The sequence below is a fragment of the Sinocyclocheilus grahami genome, unplaced genomic scaffold, assembly GCF_001515645.1.
Source record: "Sinocyclocheilus grahami isolate Dianchi unplaced genomic scaffold, SAMN03320097.WGS_v1.1 scaffold274.1, whole genome shotgun sequence".
In the NCBI taxonomy this organism is placed as follows: domain Eukaryota; kingdom Metazoa; phylum Chordata; class Actinopteri; order Cypriniformes; family Cyprinidae; genus Sinocyclocheilus; species Sinocyclocheilus grahami.
Window position 1 is genome coordinate 138,651 of NW_015505453.1, and position 15,636 is coordinate 154,286.

General features: G+C 38.3%; 1 long non-coding RNA gene across 2 annotated transcripts; it reads right to left on the reverse strand.

Moving 5' to 3' along the window:
• Positions 1 to 3,802: 3,802 nt before the first annotated feature.
• Positions 3,803 to 9,990, reverse strand: LOC107599880 (uncharacterized). 2 transcript variants are annotated; one of them, XR_001610714.1, is made up of 3 exons: positions 9,878 to 9,990; positions 8,965 to 9,035; positions 3,803 to 4,037 (listed from the first exon to the last, which is right to left on the reverse strand). It is a non-coding gene; the product is annotated as an uncharacterized lncRNA (long non-coding RNA). The 2 variants fall into 2 exon arrangements; XR_001610713.1 differs by having other exon boundaries at positions 3,809 to 4,037; positions 9,884 to 9,984.
• Positions 9,991 to 15,636: the final 5,646 nt, after the last annotated feature.

Sequence of the window (15,636 nt, forward strand, 5' to 3'; positions counted from 1 at the left end):
CTTTTGTGTTCAGCACAAGACTAAATAAAAATTAATACGTTTGGTACAACATGACTGAGTAAATAATGACAGAATAAAAATTTTTGGGTGAACTATCCCTTTAATGACAAGCGGCAGCATGTTTAGAACTGCCGCTTTAAGAGCTGCACGCATCTGTTTTTCTCCCAACTGTTTACTTTCACTTTAGACAATTAACTGTGTTTATATGTAAACCTTGTGTTTTTGACAGTATTAGCACAATCAGATGATAATTAAGATAACTAAGCAATCAGGTGCTGTTTGACCAGCCTTTTAGTGTATGCAAGCTTTGGGTGTACGTGCTCTGAATAAACACATGTTAGAACAGCACGCAAATAAAACGTTTAACCGGCAAGGCTTTAAAAGCACGTGGAAATAATGTACTTTTGTGACTGTGAATAAGTCCTGTGTGAGTAACTCTACCGAATCAACATTTGATGTGAATGTGTCTCATGAGTTTCAGTTAGAGCTGGAGCTGCGATACATAATTCAGCGCCTTTCTTGAGGTAGATGTTGTGTTTTGTTAGTAAATGTTTCATTATATTACTAGTGTTGCCGCCTCCGTTCACTATTACACTACTGCATCTGACACTGGTGTTGCTTAGTTTTGTAATGTGAGCCAAACGTTTCACTCTTGCCGCAATGACTGATCGCACGCAAACACACACCACATATGCGCATGGATATCACACGCACGTCGGCCACATCACTGAGAAAAGGAAAATGACAAGCAGCAGCTTCTAATTCGTTGTTAACATCGACGTATACGGAGATAAAACAACGCAAGTATCGATAACAGTATCGTTTGTCCTGAAGCTTATCGGTACTCCGGTATTGACCCAATTATGTACCGGTCCAAAAAAATACCGGTTCTTGGTACCCATCCCTAGTAACAGCACTATTGTGTCTTATTCGAATTAAATTTATTGATAAAAGTTCAGAATTTTACATGAAAAAATGACGCACACTTTGAATAAGTTTAGGATAAAATTACCATTTATAAAAGCAAAATAATTCCCTGGGAACTTAAATGAAGATGGCAAATATCACAAATATGCTCATTTAAGTAAAAGCTAACAGAACACAGTTAATAATATTGATTCAGAATAAATTACATTTACATCACAAAAAAAAAAAAAAAACTTTTTTTTAACTTGGACACGATGAATGACTGATTTACTTGTCCAAAAGACAAGCACGTCAAGGCTTAACGTTAAGCCCTGCTTCAGGTAAACCAACATACACTGTATTCCAAATTATTATGCACATGCCATTTTTGTTTGTTTTTCCAAACCAGTCAGTATGATTAGGGATTAATTTTATCCTCAACTATTATTTTACAATTAGAATGTTATTACATGTGAAAGAACTGATGTCAACAGTTTTATTGATATTTTGAAAAATAAATAAATAAATATGTTGTTCCAAATAATTATGCAGAAAGCAGTTTGTAAACATTTAAAAGGTTATAATGAACTCAAAACAGAAATCGGTCATGTGCGCAACATGGACAGATAATTTTTCCAAAAATAAACTATTTAAAACAAAAAACCTATTTACAGTTTAAGTTACATAATACACGCACCCTTCTTGGAGATGACTTTAACAATTGTCTCATCCATTGAACTTGAAAGTCCATGTATAGTTTCTGGCAGTATTTCATTTGAGGATGCCAGTATTGCCTCCCAGAGCTGTTGTTTTGAGGTATACTGCCGCCCACCCTCATAGATCTTCATTTTAAGGATGCTGCACAGGTTCTCAATAGGATTGAGGTCAGGGGATAATGATGGCCACACCATGATTTTTTCTCTTTTTATGCCCATAGCAATCAAGGAATCAATGGTGTTTTTTGCAGCATGGGATGGTGTGTTGTCCTGCATGAAAATCATTTTATTTCTCAAGGCACAATCCTTCTTTCTATACCATAGCAGAAAATGGTCTGTTAGGAACTCCACATATCTTTCAGAGGTCATTTTGACACTGTCAGGGACCCTAAAGGGACCTACCATCTCACTTCCCAATATTCCAGCCCAAATCATCACTCCACCACCTCCTTGCTGACATCTCGGTCTTGTTGGAACAGGGTGGCCATTCACCAATCATCCAGAACTCCATCCATCTGGACCATAAAGTGTAGCATGGCATTCGTCAGTGAATAAAACTGTTTAGTCTTCATGTAATTCTGAGCCCATTGCAAAGGTTTCTCTTTGCAAGTTTTGGTTAGGGGTGGTCGAAATGCAGCTTTATGCACAACTGCAAGCTTCTGAAGGATCCTGCATTGAGAGGTTCTTGTTCTTGGGACTCCAGAGATGCCAGCAGCTTCAAATACCAGTTTGCTGCTGAACAGAGGATTTTTTATAGCTGCCCTTTTAATTAGTGGTCGACAGATATGTGTTTTTTGACAGCCGATGCCGATATCTTGGAAAGCAGGGTGACCGATGGCCGATAAAAAGCAGATATAATTGTATCTATTTTAATTAATATTCAAGAAATTTGAAATCATTTGAAAATAGATTAAAAAATAAGTGTAAAATAAACATACTTAAACTTAAGATGACAAAGTATTTTTCACAAATAAATAAATATTTAATACAAACGATCGCGTGTCTTCAGTGAAGCAGAACTCTCCTCCAGTCCACATTCAATTCGCACAGACTGACCGTCAAGCAGAGAACACGCGATCATGCAGGATACAAATGCACACTTCACACGATCTCACAGCTGGATTCGACTAAGTTTGCAAGGTTTGTGAAATTAAATGTTCATTATTCATTCAAAGATTTGTTTAAATGATATAAATGCGTATTTGCTGAATGTTGACGGCAAACGAGAAAGTATTATGCTTGCCTTTCTATTACTAATAATACAATACTTTGTATACATTTTAATTTCCTTTCTATCTGATTATTAGACAGACTTCTATCTGTATTAGACAGAACTGTTAACGACGATGGCGAACAAGAGGGAGAATGTGCTGTCGCTCTCAGCGCTGTCAAAATAAAAGTCCCACCTCGAACGCATCGGCCAAACAGAAAAACGTATCGGCCAATGCTGATATTTGAAAAATGCCAAATATCGGCTGATACATCGGCCTTGGCGATTTATCGGTTGACCACTACTTTTAATAACATTAATTTGTCTGACAGAAACCTTTCTTAAGCCTTTATCTGATCGAATTCTTCTGTGCTGTGAATCACTCACAAATCTTTTGACAGTTCGACGATCTCTTTTTAGTTTTCGCGATATATCAATTGTTTTCATGCCTTTTACAAGACATTGTACTACTTCACGCTTTTCTTCTTTAGAAAGATCTTTCTTCCTCCCCATATTTCATGAGAACTGTGACTTACTTAATAATGTGGAACAACCTCTTTAAGTAGGTTTCCCTTTAACTAAGATCACCTGGCAAACTAATTAACTAACCTGTCTAAGATTGATACCAGTTATCTTAAAACATGAGAAATAAAACAAACAAACACTAAAACCTGAATATTTATTTCAATGAAATCCTACTGATATGTTACTTGCATAATAATTTGGAACACGGTGAACATCTCTAAAATGTTATGTCACATATGATATTTCACAAATCTGCTAAAATTCACAAATGTTAAATGAGAATAATCATCCACTTTAAATAGTGTCCCAGCTATTGAGAATAGTACTAGCAGATAATCAGATGCCACTAGCACCGAAGGCATAGCACTGGTTCTGTTCTTGTCCACTGCTTGCTTACATGTGCACTGAGCAAACATATGCTTGTAAAGCTAGAGGGTATGAAAAAGATCTCAAAACTATAAATGAAAGCCTCTCTCTGATACACTTGTGTATAACTGTTATTGAGCATGGTAAAGTCACGTCACGCATCAATATCACTGATTTCAGTACCCATATGCAGAAGCAGTGTCTGGGGAAAGTTTCACCTTCTGTAGCGCCTCCTGCTGTTCCGGGGTAAGGGGCGGCAGGCCGAGCTTCGAGGCCGTGCTCTGTCCATTCTCCATCATCAGAGCCTCGCCTCCCTGCACAGAGCACAGGCATCTGTTAGACCTGATGAACGTGAGCTGCAGGGAAACTGCACATCTAGACACACACTGGACTGCAATACACGCTGGACAACTTACAGCTTTAAAACCATCTAGTTCAAGAGCAAACTCAAATTACATCGGTCATACAATACATCTGGACAATATTTCTATTGAACATAGTATAGCATAAATTATGCATCTTACGTGAATCTTTTACCATTTAAATTGTTTTTTACAAATGCATAAAAATATAAAAGCATATGGAAACAAGTTCTCATATTTACATGTCTGCAAATGATTCTAGATAATTTTGAGCTTGCTCTAAAACAGCTTTCTACATTTCAGCACGTTGGACAACTTCAGTTTAGCGTAGGGCTTTGTTAAAGACATTTTACACTGAACTGAAAAGCCGTTGATAATGAGCCTTCGGTATACATTTAATTAACAGGCTTCTCACTAGGATTGTGAAAAAAATCGAATGCGATTTTCATGCGCATATCGTCCGTAAAGCCGCTTCTGGTGATTAGTAGTAAATCTCCAGCACGGGCTTTCAGATGGAGCGGCATTTACTACACAGAGCCGTAGTTCACTGACAAGCTACACAAAATCACGTTCAAAGTCGGCAAGGAATCGCCTGCGATTTTGAACGTGATTTTGTGTAGCTTGTCAGTGATCTACGGCTCTGTGTAGTAAATGCCACTCCATCTGAAAGCACGTGCTTTTACAACTAATCACCAGAAATGGCTTTACTGACAAGATTCTCATGAAAATTGCATTCGATTTTTTTGCCCAGCCCTACTTCTCACAATATTGTAAGGGGAACCATGCATTCGTACCACATGGTGACTTCTCTCCTCAGTGGAAACACTGAGATATTTGATTCTGTCGGTCATTGAAGGACCATATACCCTTAGAGTGATGCGATTACAATTACGGATGCCAGCAATTAATTGTTCAAAGTCCACTTATGTTAATTCTGCATGCTTAAGATGCTTTTTTTCTTTGTACATGTTATCTTAAGGGTTTTTCCACTGTTTTAAAAAGGAGAAAATACTGTAGCAGGCAGAACAAGATGGCTGTTCACTATGCGTGAAATATAGAAAGAAAATCCTAATATTGAATTTTATATTAATGTGTTTTCAGAAAAGTGTGCCTTCTTTTCATCTTGCCTCCGTATAATGCATTTAAATTAGTGTTAATACGCGCAGCCCTGCTCTGTTTACAGCGGTAACCACAGAGTTGTTCTATAAGTTTCTGTGTCATGCATCCAGATGTTTTATGTAGCATAATTTCACAAAGCTAAAGTCAGGTCATTTTGTTTTTGCTTCAGATTTTTAAATTATACAGTCTAATATAAATCAAACATTGCACGTGTCTTTTTTTTTTTTGGATCAATTCACGATTAAAATGCAGTGGCTGCCTCTAATTTCAAATGGCTATGAAAAATCAAGGTGCAACACAGAGTGAAGAATATGCAAATGTTATTTTGTGCGCGATTTTTCAATTTCTGTAACTGAACATCTACAAACATAAAAACCTAAAGCACCATTTCATTTCTATCTTTGTGCTATAGCTAGGGCTGGGCAAAAGATCGAATGCGATTTTCATGTGCATCTCGTCAGTAAAGCCGCTTCTGGTGATTAGTAGTAAATCTCCAGCACGTGCTTCCAGATGGAGCGGCATTTATTACACAGAGCCATAGTTCACTGACAAGCTACACAAAATCGAATTGAAAATCAGCAAAATCGTCAATGAATCGCCTGCGATTTTGAGTAGCTTGTCAGTGAACTATGGCTCTGTGTAGTAAATGCCGCTCCATCTGAAAGCACGTGCTGGAGATTTACTACTAATCCCCAGAAGCGGCTTTACTGACGAGATTCACATGAAAATCGCAATCGATTTTTTGCCCAGCCCTAGCTATAGGTCTATATTTAATTGTGCTATTACCTGTAATTTGTTCATTTGTTTTTATTTACTGACTGTCACTTGTCTTTAATAATGTTTAAACTTTATATTTATTTTGGCTAGTGATTTTTGCTGTGGTATCGAAATTGAAATAGAGAATTGTACAATTTTATTGGCATCTAAAATATTGGTGTCATATAAGCTTATTAGAAAACAAGATAACGTAGATCAAAAATAATGATAACAGCAACTATGAAAATGTTGGCACGACAAGTAAAAATTTGAACCACTGGCCCGACTGGGCCAGTAAAAAAAAAATCCTTAGAGTTGATCCCTGTAATACCATGCATATTTTTACCTTTTTATTTTAAAGAAGAAACCAATCAAATGTACAGTGGGTACGGAAAGTATTCAGACCCTCTTAAATTTCTCACTCGCATTTGAGGCTTAATACTATAGAAAAGCAAATGTTTTTCAGTTAGTGTTTTCAGCTTGTTTATTTTCATATAAAAATATGGCATGCAATTGCTTCAAACAAAGGTGTAAACATCATTCATTTAATCGTAATTAATAAATGCAATTACAATTTCAAAGGAATAATCGACAATTATGATTTTTGTCATAATTGTGCAGCCCTAATGTTTAGGACATGAAGCCCTGGGTGACAAACCTTAAGGCAACATATTTTGTACACAAGTTCTGTGGCAATGATCCTTAAAGGGACAGTTCACCCAAATAATGAAAATTGTGACTTACGGCCCATTCACAGTAAGGATAACTATAAAACTTCAATAACTGTTCTAATTGCATGACAACAGGGACACACTACAACTACAAAAAAAATGAGAAACAGTATTTGAAAAAAAAAAAAATCTTTTTTTTTTTGACCAAACAATAAAAACATTACCAGCCAATCAAAATTCATGCTTACAATTAAACAAAACATTTTTGTCCATAGGTGTGGATGCTTATATAGTTATTGTTTTAGTTATCATTCCTGGGGTCCGTTCTTCATACCTTGCTTAATAGATCTGAGATGATTTGAAAGATGCCAATTCTTGATGGGGTTCAACCGTAATATTACGAAGCTTCGAGAATACTTTTTGTACGCAAAAGAAAACAAAAATAACGACTTTATTCAACAATTTGTCTCCTCCGCATTACTTTATTCCACGTTGAATAAAGTCGTTATTTGTTTTCTTTGCATACAAAATGTATTCTCGAAGCTTCGTAATATTACGGTTGAACCCCTGATGTCACATTAATTATTTTACCGATCTCCTTGCTATGTATCTGCACCTTGATCGGGGTAGTACCCTTGCTGTCTATGGGAGGGTCAGAGAGCTCTCGGAATGCATCAAAAATATCTTAATTTGTGTTCTGAAGATGAACGGAGGTCTTACGGATTTGGAACGACATGAGGGTGAGTAATTAATGACAGAATTTTCATTTTTGGGTGAACTATCCCTTTAAGTTTCTTATATAGAGAACATTTCATGGAACAACAAACCAATATTTATACTGTCACAAAAATAACACTGACACTGTCATACAGAGACAATGTCATGCAACAACAAATCTGACCATTGTGACATGAAAAACAGCACTGCCATATCGAGAACATTTCATGGTTCAACAATATTTATACGCTCTGTCTTTGTGCTAAAGCATTTATTAGTAAACTTTTGTCTGCTTTGCGAGAACATGAAAGCCTCAAAACCTATTGTAATAATATTTTGTCTAGAAGGTGTGATGAAAGAAAGATTATTTTGAAGCAGGGTGAAGCCAGTTCTCTCGTGTGTGCGTGAGAGAGAGAGAGAGAGAGAGAGAGAGAGAGAGAGAGAGAGAGAGAGAGAGAGAGAGAGAGAGAGAGAGAGAGAGAGAGAGAGAGAGAGAGAGAGAGAGAGAGAGAGAGAGAGAGAGAGAGAGAGAGAGAGAGAGAGAGAGAGAGAGAGAGAGAGAGAGAGAGAGAGAGAGAGAGAGAGAGAGAGAGAGAGAGAGAGAGAGAGAGAGAGAGAGAGAGAGAGAGAGAGAGAGAGAGAGAGAGAGAGAGAGAGAGAGAGAGAGAGAGAGAGAGAGAGAGAGAGAGAGAGAGAGAGAGAGAGAGAGAGAGAGAGAGAGAGAGAGAGAGAGAGGTTATACTATCAGATTGATGAAAATATATTGAATGCAGTTCAGGGGAGGATGAAATAGAAAACTTGTAATACTCCCAATAGTTTGTATAAGTGTGTGTGTGTTAGCGTGAGTATGCACGCAGCCAAACATGAACAGGTCCAAGGCCTTTATGTTTGCAAGCAAACGTACATATGTGAACGTGAACATGATCAACATGCTCCTGAACACTAATAGTTTCTATTACTTTCATTCTTTCACTTTGAATGGCGGGACATTTTTGACCGGGAACAGCACAAGTGTGACTTTGTGCCATTTTGTACAAAATAAAAGCATTTAAAAGCAAACTCCCTGATTAAACATTAAAGTACACTAGTGCGATAAACAGTGCACATTTTCATCAGTTTTTATTTAATATTGTGAAATGATATATCGGCCGACCACTAGCTCTGACCTGATCTTAATTTGTGTTCCTTAGATGAACGACAGTCTTACGTGTTTGGAACGACGTGAGTGCAAGTAAATTAATGCCAACATTTTTATTTTTGGGTGAACTAACCCTTTAAACTCATACAAAAATTACAGTACTTGAGCTACCAGTATGGTATGACTGGCCTGGATGACAAATAACGACCAACAACAATAAAAACATGTTTTTGTTGTAATGACTAAAACTTAATTTTTCATTCCATAACAGCTGTAAGACTTTATTATACATACACTGGTGACACTTGAACGACACAGAAAGGAAGTACAGGTTGCCTGATGCAACCTGTTGTTTATCAAATATGTGTAATACTCCAATAACTGAAAAGCAATCAGACTCATTCAAAGTTCTTTGCAAACCCCTATCATATCAAAGGGTAAGAGTGGTCTCAGGGTGAGCAGTGGATAGGCCCCTTACCTAGCACCTGCTCTCCGCTGGGGTGTCTTGTGAGATTATATATGGGGAGCTTTTACAGTTCAATACAGAGTCTATAAGGAAAGAGAGAGGTTTCAGTAAACTCATGTACACTGCGTCCATTTCCCAAGTTAAAAGGGTGAACTTAAATGTTTTTCACCCTACTTATAATAGCATGGGTTTTGAGATATCTGTAAACAGACTAGTTAGGACAACTATGGACTCTAAATTAACCATTTATGGGCCTGCTCTGATTTACTACAAACTCATTACCTAGTTAATGTTAACATCAATTAACCACACTGACTATGAGGTCAAAAAGGCAGCATTCAATGAAGTATGAATGTGTCCCATACGTTCTCACCGGCCATTAGGCCTTATGTAATGTTGGGTCTAAAGATACTCAATTCGACACTCAAAAAGATTGTTCCACTGCAATGCACTTTTTTTCAAAAGCGAATAGTAAATGCAAACAAATTTTAACACCGTAAGCACATTAAACTGGAGAGTTTAGTTTCATGTGGGCCGTGCAGCAGCGAAGGTGATTCAGCTCATGGAGCACAATGTGAACGGGTTAACACGCTAGCTCAAGTAACGAATGAAGAAAGCGAGTGAGCGCAGGCGTTTGTTTGGGTTACAACCGTAGTAATACACCGTTAAAACAACCATTATAAACAAATCCTAACAGTTAGAAATGACTTGGTCAGTCGAGCATGATTTAATCGCTGTGATTTTGAAAAGACACGCAGCAGCAGCAGCAGGCCAGAGAGAAAATCCCGCTCTCGGTGCGCTAGGCTAGTTAGCCATACCCCTGTTCTTCTAACTTTTTAAATGAAACCTCTGTCCGAAAATATTAATATATGCACGTGAAATATTGCTGTATGCATATTAAGTGAGAAGTTAAACAAAATATTACATTTACCGCTGAAACAGCCACCGCCATAGAGCACACCTTCCAGCGCTAACGTCCACACGGCGAGGAAGACTATGAAATCTCGCGATACCGAGAGAGAGCGTTATGCCGAGTTCACACTGCACGATTTTCAAACTCGTCGGATCGCCGTTGTTGTCACACTGCGTGACTATCTGGGGTAGCATTCAGTTGCTGCTGTGTTCACATTGCACGATGGATCGGCGACAGGGGGTTTCACACTGCATGACTTCACAATATAAAGAATCGCCGACAGCTCTGTCTGGTCCGCAAACTACGTTTCACAACAAAACACACGCGAGAAGTGATAAGGATAACTCCGTCAGACCGGAGTTCTCGAGCGAGACTGTCTGGAATTATTAAAAAAAAAATTTTTTTTTAAATATATATACATAGAATGCAAATTGTCTGTGAGCTGATTTCCAGCTACAAGGAGAAAAAGAAAAACAGATTATGCAGGAGGGAGATGCAGGGAACAGGAATTGGGTGTTCTGCAAAGAGAGTTGGAGGTAAATAATTTTGCAGTAACTGTTATGCTGATGTTGTGGCTGGTCAAGCAAATGTTTGTGCTTGTTTCTGAATGATATAATTAATCATATATCTATTAAAATACTGATATTCCCAAATCGTCCCCCTGAATCTCCATTGGATGACTTCTTAAAGCTTGAACCACACTCAAAACATTGTATTTCTGTCATTTATAATCTGATTCACAATATTAATTCAGGCTCTGCAAATCAGGCCAGAGGTGCTTGGGAAGAGAGTTTGGGATTTGAGTTATCTGATGGACACTGGGACCGTATTCTTGAGCTCACTCACACCTCATCTATATGCGCAAGGCATGGGCTTATACAATGTAAGATTCTGCATAGGGTTTACTATACTAATGCTAGACTTGCCAAAATATACCCCTCTGTCAGCGATGCATGTAATAGGTGTAAGCAATCACCAGCAGACCTCATTCACATGTTGTGGGAATGCCCTAAATTATATGATTATTGGACTAAAATATTTAAAACTTTGAAAGATGCCTTTGACATAGATATCGATACAAATCCACTTTTGGCCATTTTTGGGTTGGCAGTAGATGTTAACCTTTCAGTAACGGTCCAAAAGGCTTTAGCCTTTACTACTTTACTAGCAAGACGTCTCATCCTTTTAAAGTGGAAGCATGTCTCACCCCCTTCCTTTGATACATGGCTAAAAGAAGTGTTTACTTGCATAAAATTGGAAAAATTCACTCACTGGTTTGTTAAAAACCTTTGACAAGGTGTGGCGCCCCTTTTTAGATTATCTGCTGGCTAACTGTCTTGATACTTAAACTGAGCATTAATATATAAACATACCGTTTTTATTTATGTTTTTTTAAACATAAAACATTAAATTTTTTTATTATTATTATTAAAATGTATTTATTTATATATATATTTTTTATATATTTTTCTCGGGAAAAGGGAGGGAAGTATTTAGTGGGGTAGTATTAGCAATAACATGGAAGAATAATTGTACAAAATTAATGTTGTAATTTGTTCAGTTGATATTTAATGCAGAAAATCTAATAATAATGAAATTTGAAATAAAAATACTGATATTCTGGTCTATAACTCCTCCCCTCTGCCCTGTATCTTGGTCTCTCATTGGCTGTAGGTCATCGCCGATGTAGTTTTCAGTCAGAAATCATTGCACACAGTGATTGTGAATCGCCGACAGCTCCAGATATTTAGCATGCCAAATATTTCGAGATAATTCACACTGCGTGATTGTCACTTGCGTGAACCAGCACCGATTTGCCTCCGATTTCGGGCATTTGTCGGCGATTTCGCAAAACCTGTCGGCGAGTGAAAAATCGGGCTAAAATCGTGCAGTCGGCATAGAGAGCACAATAAAATTTATTTTCTCTTTTTTCTTTGGTTAATATGTGTCGCCATTGCTAAGACGATCACAAAGATGAATTAATATTTCTAATCAAGAGAAACATCGTAAAAGCCCATAGAGGGTACGATTTGCCTCCGATAAGGCTTATAAGATAAGGCTAGTTGTCACATTTTTATTGCAGTTAATATTTATCTAAATGGGTTTATGAAAATAAGTTTCTAGACACACATTTAATTATACTCGTAATTGTTATATATTAATAGATATTGGGCTATTAGTGATAATCTAACACTAAGCAGCATGTTTTTTTTTTTTTAGCAATATGAAAACAGTAGAACAGGCAAAAAAACTATTCATTCAACAGCCAAATGAAAATGTATAAAAATACATATTATAATTAATTATTGTATACATTTATGACAACTGTCCCTGTTCCCTATTTGGTTGTTTCCAAAAACTGAGGTAGATTTAAATATAGTGGAACTAAAGGATAAATGGGAAGAGAGTGAGAAAGGACACATGGCAAGTCAATACATAAAAAGCAAATTTTACAGTTATTTAGATATTTATACAGATGGATCCAAAGATGACGAAAATAGGGTAGGCATAGGAATATACATACCAACATTGAATGTATAAGTATTGGGAAAAGATTGCCTGATCAGTGTCAGTTTATACGGCAGAGATGATGGTGATTATTGTAGGGTTGCAGTGGGTGGAGGAAGTAAAACCTGATAGAGTGGTATGTTGTGTTGACTCTGTAGCAGCCCTTTACAGTATTCAAAACATGAAATCTAATAGAGAAGATTTAATGCTAGAAATCCATCAAAATTTATTTAGATTGCGGAGGCTTCAGATAGATGTGAGATTCTGCTGGGTACCTGCTCATGTAAATATAAAAGGGAATGAGAAAGCAGACAAAATAGCAAAGAAATCAACCAGGGCGAGCGATATTATAAATATTCCCTTTGGTAAAGGAGAAGCTAAGGCAATAATTAAAAATGAAATGATGAAGAAATGGCAGGACAGATGGGACATGGATAATAGTGGAAGGAAATATTATAGTATACAGAAATTTATCAACGCACAGGGTGTGAATGGAAGGAATAGAAGGGAGGAGTCAGTTCTAACCAGGCTGAGGTTTGACCACACAGGGTTAAATAAAACATTGTTTTTGTTAGGTAAAAGTAAATCAGATGAATGTATGGAATGTAAAATCACAGAAAATGCAGAACATATATTGTTACATTGTAGGAAGTATAGGGAAGAGAGGATTAGATTAAACCAAAAGAGGGAACAACAGGTTAAAGATGCACAGGATGCTGTTGTGGAATATCTGAAGGATACAGGGGTATATTATAAGATTTAGATATTTAGATAGTCTATTTTGGATTTTGCTCAGTATTTTCTGCTTTTCCGTGATCGAGTCGTGGTCTACAACCTTCGTATATGATCAACAGATGCTGCTTGATATTAAGACTTCAGTTACCAACTTCGGCACCAATATAAGAAGCGGCTTTCATTCGCACTATTCACCGTTCTGGAATAATATTCCGGAGCAACTACGCCAGCTGCCTACTGCCACTCTCCGCAAGAAACGTCGCCGAAGATGTGGTAAACGTGGAGGCACCGCTGTTCATCTTAAAGCTGGAATAGTTATTTCTACCTGCTGTTCTGCATGGAGTGTGTGGGATGTACCTCTTCGCCGCCGTTGGATTCGGCCTATTGTTCCCAGCTCCCTCGACTCGCCTACGTTCTGTCTGCTTCCTCGGATTCGCCAGGATGGAATGCACCCTCAGTTTCTGCGTCCGCTAAACAGGGGATCTCAAACAGGGAGCAATCCAATGCCTCTGTTACGGGGCAAACAAGAGGTGAGACGTACGGATCCATTTGCAAGCTTTATTAAGCACGTGGTCAAAACAGGCAAGGGTCAGGCAATGGCAAAGAGGTATATAGAAGACAAAACAAGAGCAGTCCAGTAAACAAGCGAGGGTCAGTCGATGGCGAATGTAATCCAACAGGGGCGAGACTAGAGGGATAATCCAGGTACAAAGCAAAGGTCCAGGCAGGGGCAAACAGTATCCAAACAGGGCTAGACGAGAGAGGTAATCCAAAGTACACAGGCAATGATCAGAAGACGAGGAATCAGACAAGGCAAGACTAGGCTAGACTAAGAAACTTAAAGCAGGCTCCATAACGTAGCTATCACAACTAGCGATATGCGCATACAATACTCAGCAGTTTGAAAGGGATCTGAGTGAGTGTTATATAGTGAAGGTGTGATTGGTTACAGCTGTGTGCAATCAGTGCTGTGTGCAATCGGTGCAATGGATGATGGGATATGTAGTCCGGGATGACATGCAACAGTTTGTGTAGTGCGAGAATCAATGTAATGGAAGGGTGACCTCTGGTGGTGAGTGAATTGAAGTTCATAGACCGGATTCGTGACAGCCGCTCAGGATTGCATTACTCAATGTGCGATTTCTGGTAAATAAGACATTTTAAATGACTTCTTTATTTCGCGGAGCCTGGATTTTCTGTTTATGACTAAAACATGGACAAAAGAGTGGGATGTAAGTCCTTTCTCTGAACTTGTTCCTCAAAACTGCTCATTTCTTAACTCTTCGCAATCCTCTGGTCGTGGGGGAGATTTGGCTTTTTTAAAAATGTTTTTAAAAACTTTTTCCACGGCCGCATCATTCCGTCTGATGTTTAGTTTTGAGGCTCAAATGTCTCTAATGGATTGGCAAATCAAGTTCTGTGTGTTGTTATTTATCGACCCCCTCAGTTTAATAATGCTTTTTTGAGTGAATTTGCAGATTTTTTGCGTCGTGATTTTAATATTCACATCTGTTGTCCCGGTAAAGCCTGGCTCACACTACAGGATTTTTAGCCTGATTTAGCCCCGATATTCCCCTCCCAAGAATCGAAGCAAAAATCTTGTCGGGCACCTCAAACAGTCCCGATGTCCGGTGTGGATTATCTGGTAATGTCACCGATCGAATTTTGCACCTCCCGATCTGCTCGCACACAAATCGGGGCCGCCCTGATCATATCAAACATGTTTGATGTTTAGGATTTAAATCGGGATTACGTCAGTACTTTCTCAATAGCCAATGAGCAACCGCAAAACAGCTGCTGTACGGCTCCATTGGATAGTGCAGACGGAGGAAACTGCTTCTTGAAGTTTTGTAGTAACACAACTGTCTGTATAATGTGTCGAAAATGTATCACAACTGTAAGGAGAAGGACAAGTGCTGGGGTGAAATCGCCTCAGTTTTGAATGTACCGGGTGAGTGCAGAAAGTTGCTAGCACTCTAGCTAACATAGACTGAACAAAATTATAAATGCAACACTTTTGTTTTTGCCCCCATTTTTCATGAGTTGAACTCAAAGATCTAAGACTTTTTCTATGTACACAAAAGGCCTATTTCTCTCAAATATTGTTCACAAATCTGTCTAAATCTGTGTTAGTGAGCACTTCTCCTTTGCCGAGATAATCCATCCACCTCACAGGTGTGGCATATCAAGATGCTGATTAGACAGCATGATTATTGCACAGGTGTGCCTTAGGCTGGCCACAATAAAAGGCCACTCTAAAATGTGCAGTTTTACTGTATTGGGGGGTCCGAAAACCAGTCAGTATCTGGTGTGACCACCATTTGCCTCACGCAGTGCAACACATCTCCTTCGCATAGAGCTGATCAGGTTGTTGATTGTGGCCTGTGGAATGTTGGTCCACTCCTCTTCAATGGCTGTGCGAAGTTGCTGGATATTGGCAGGAACTGGAACACGCTGTCGTATACGCCGATCCAGAGCATCCCAAACATGCTCAATGGGTGACATGTCCAGTGAGTATGCTGGCCATG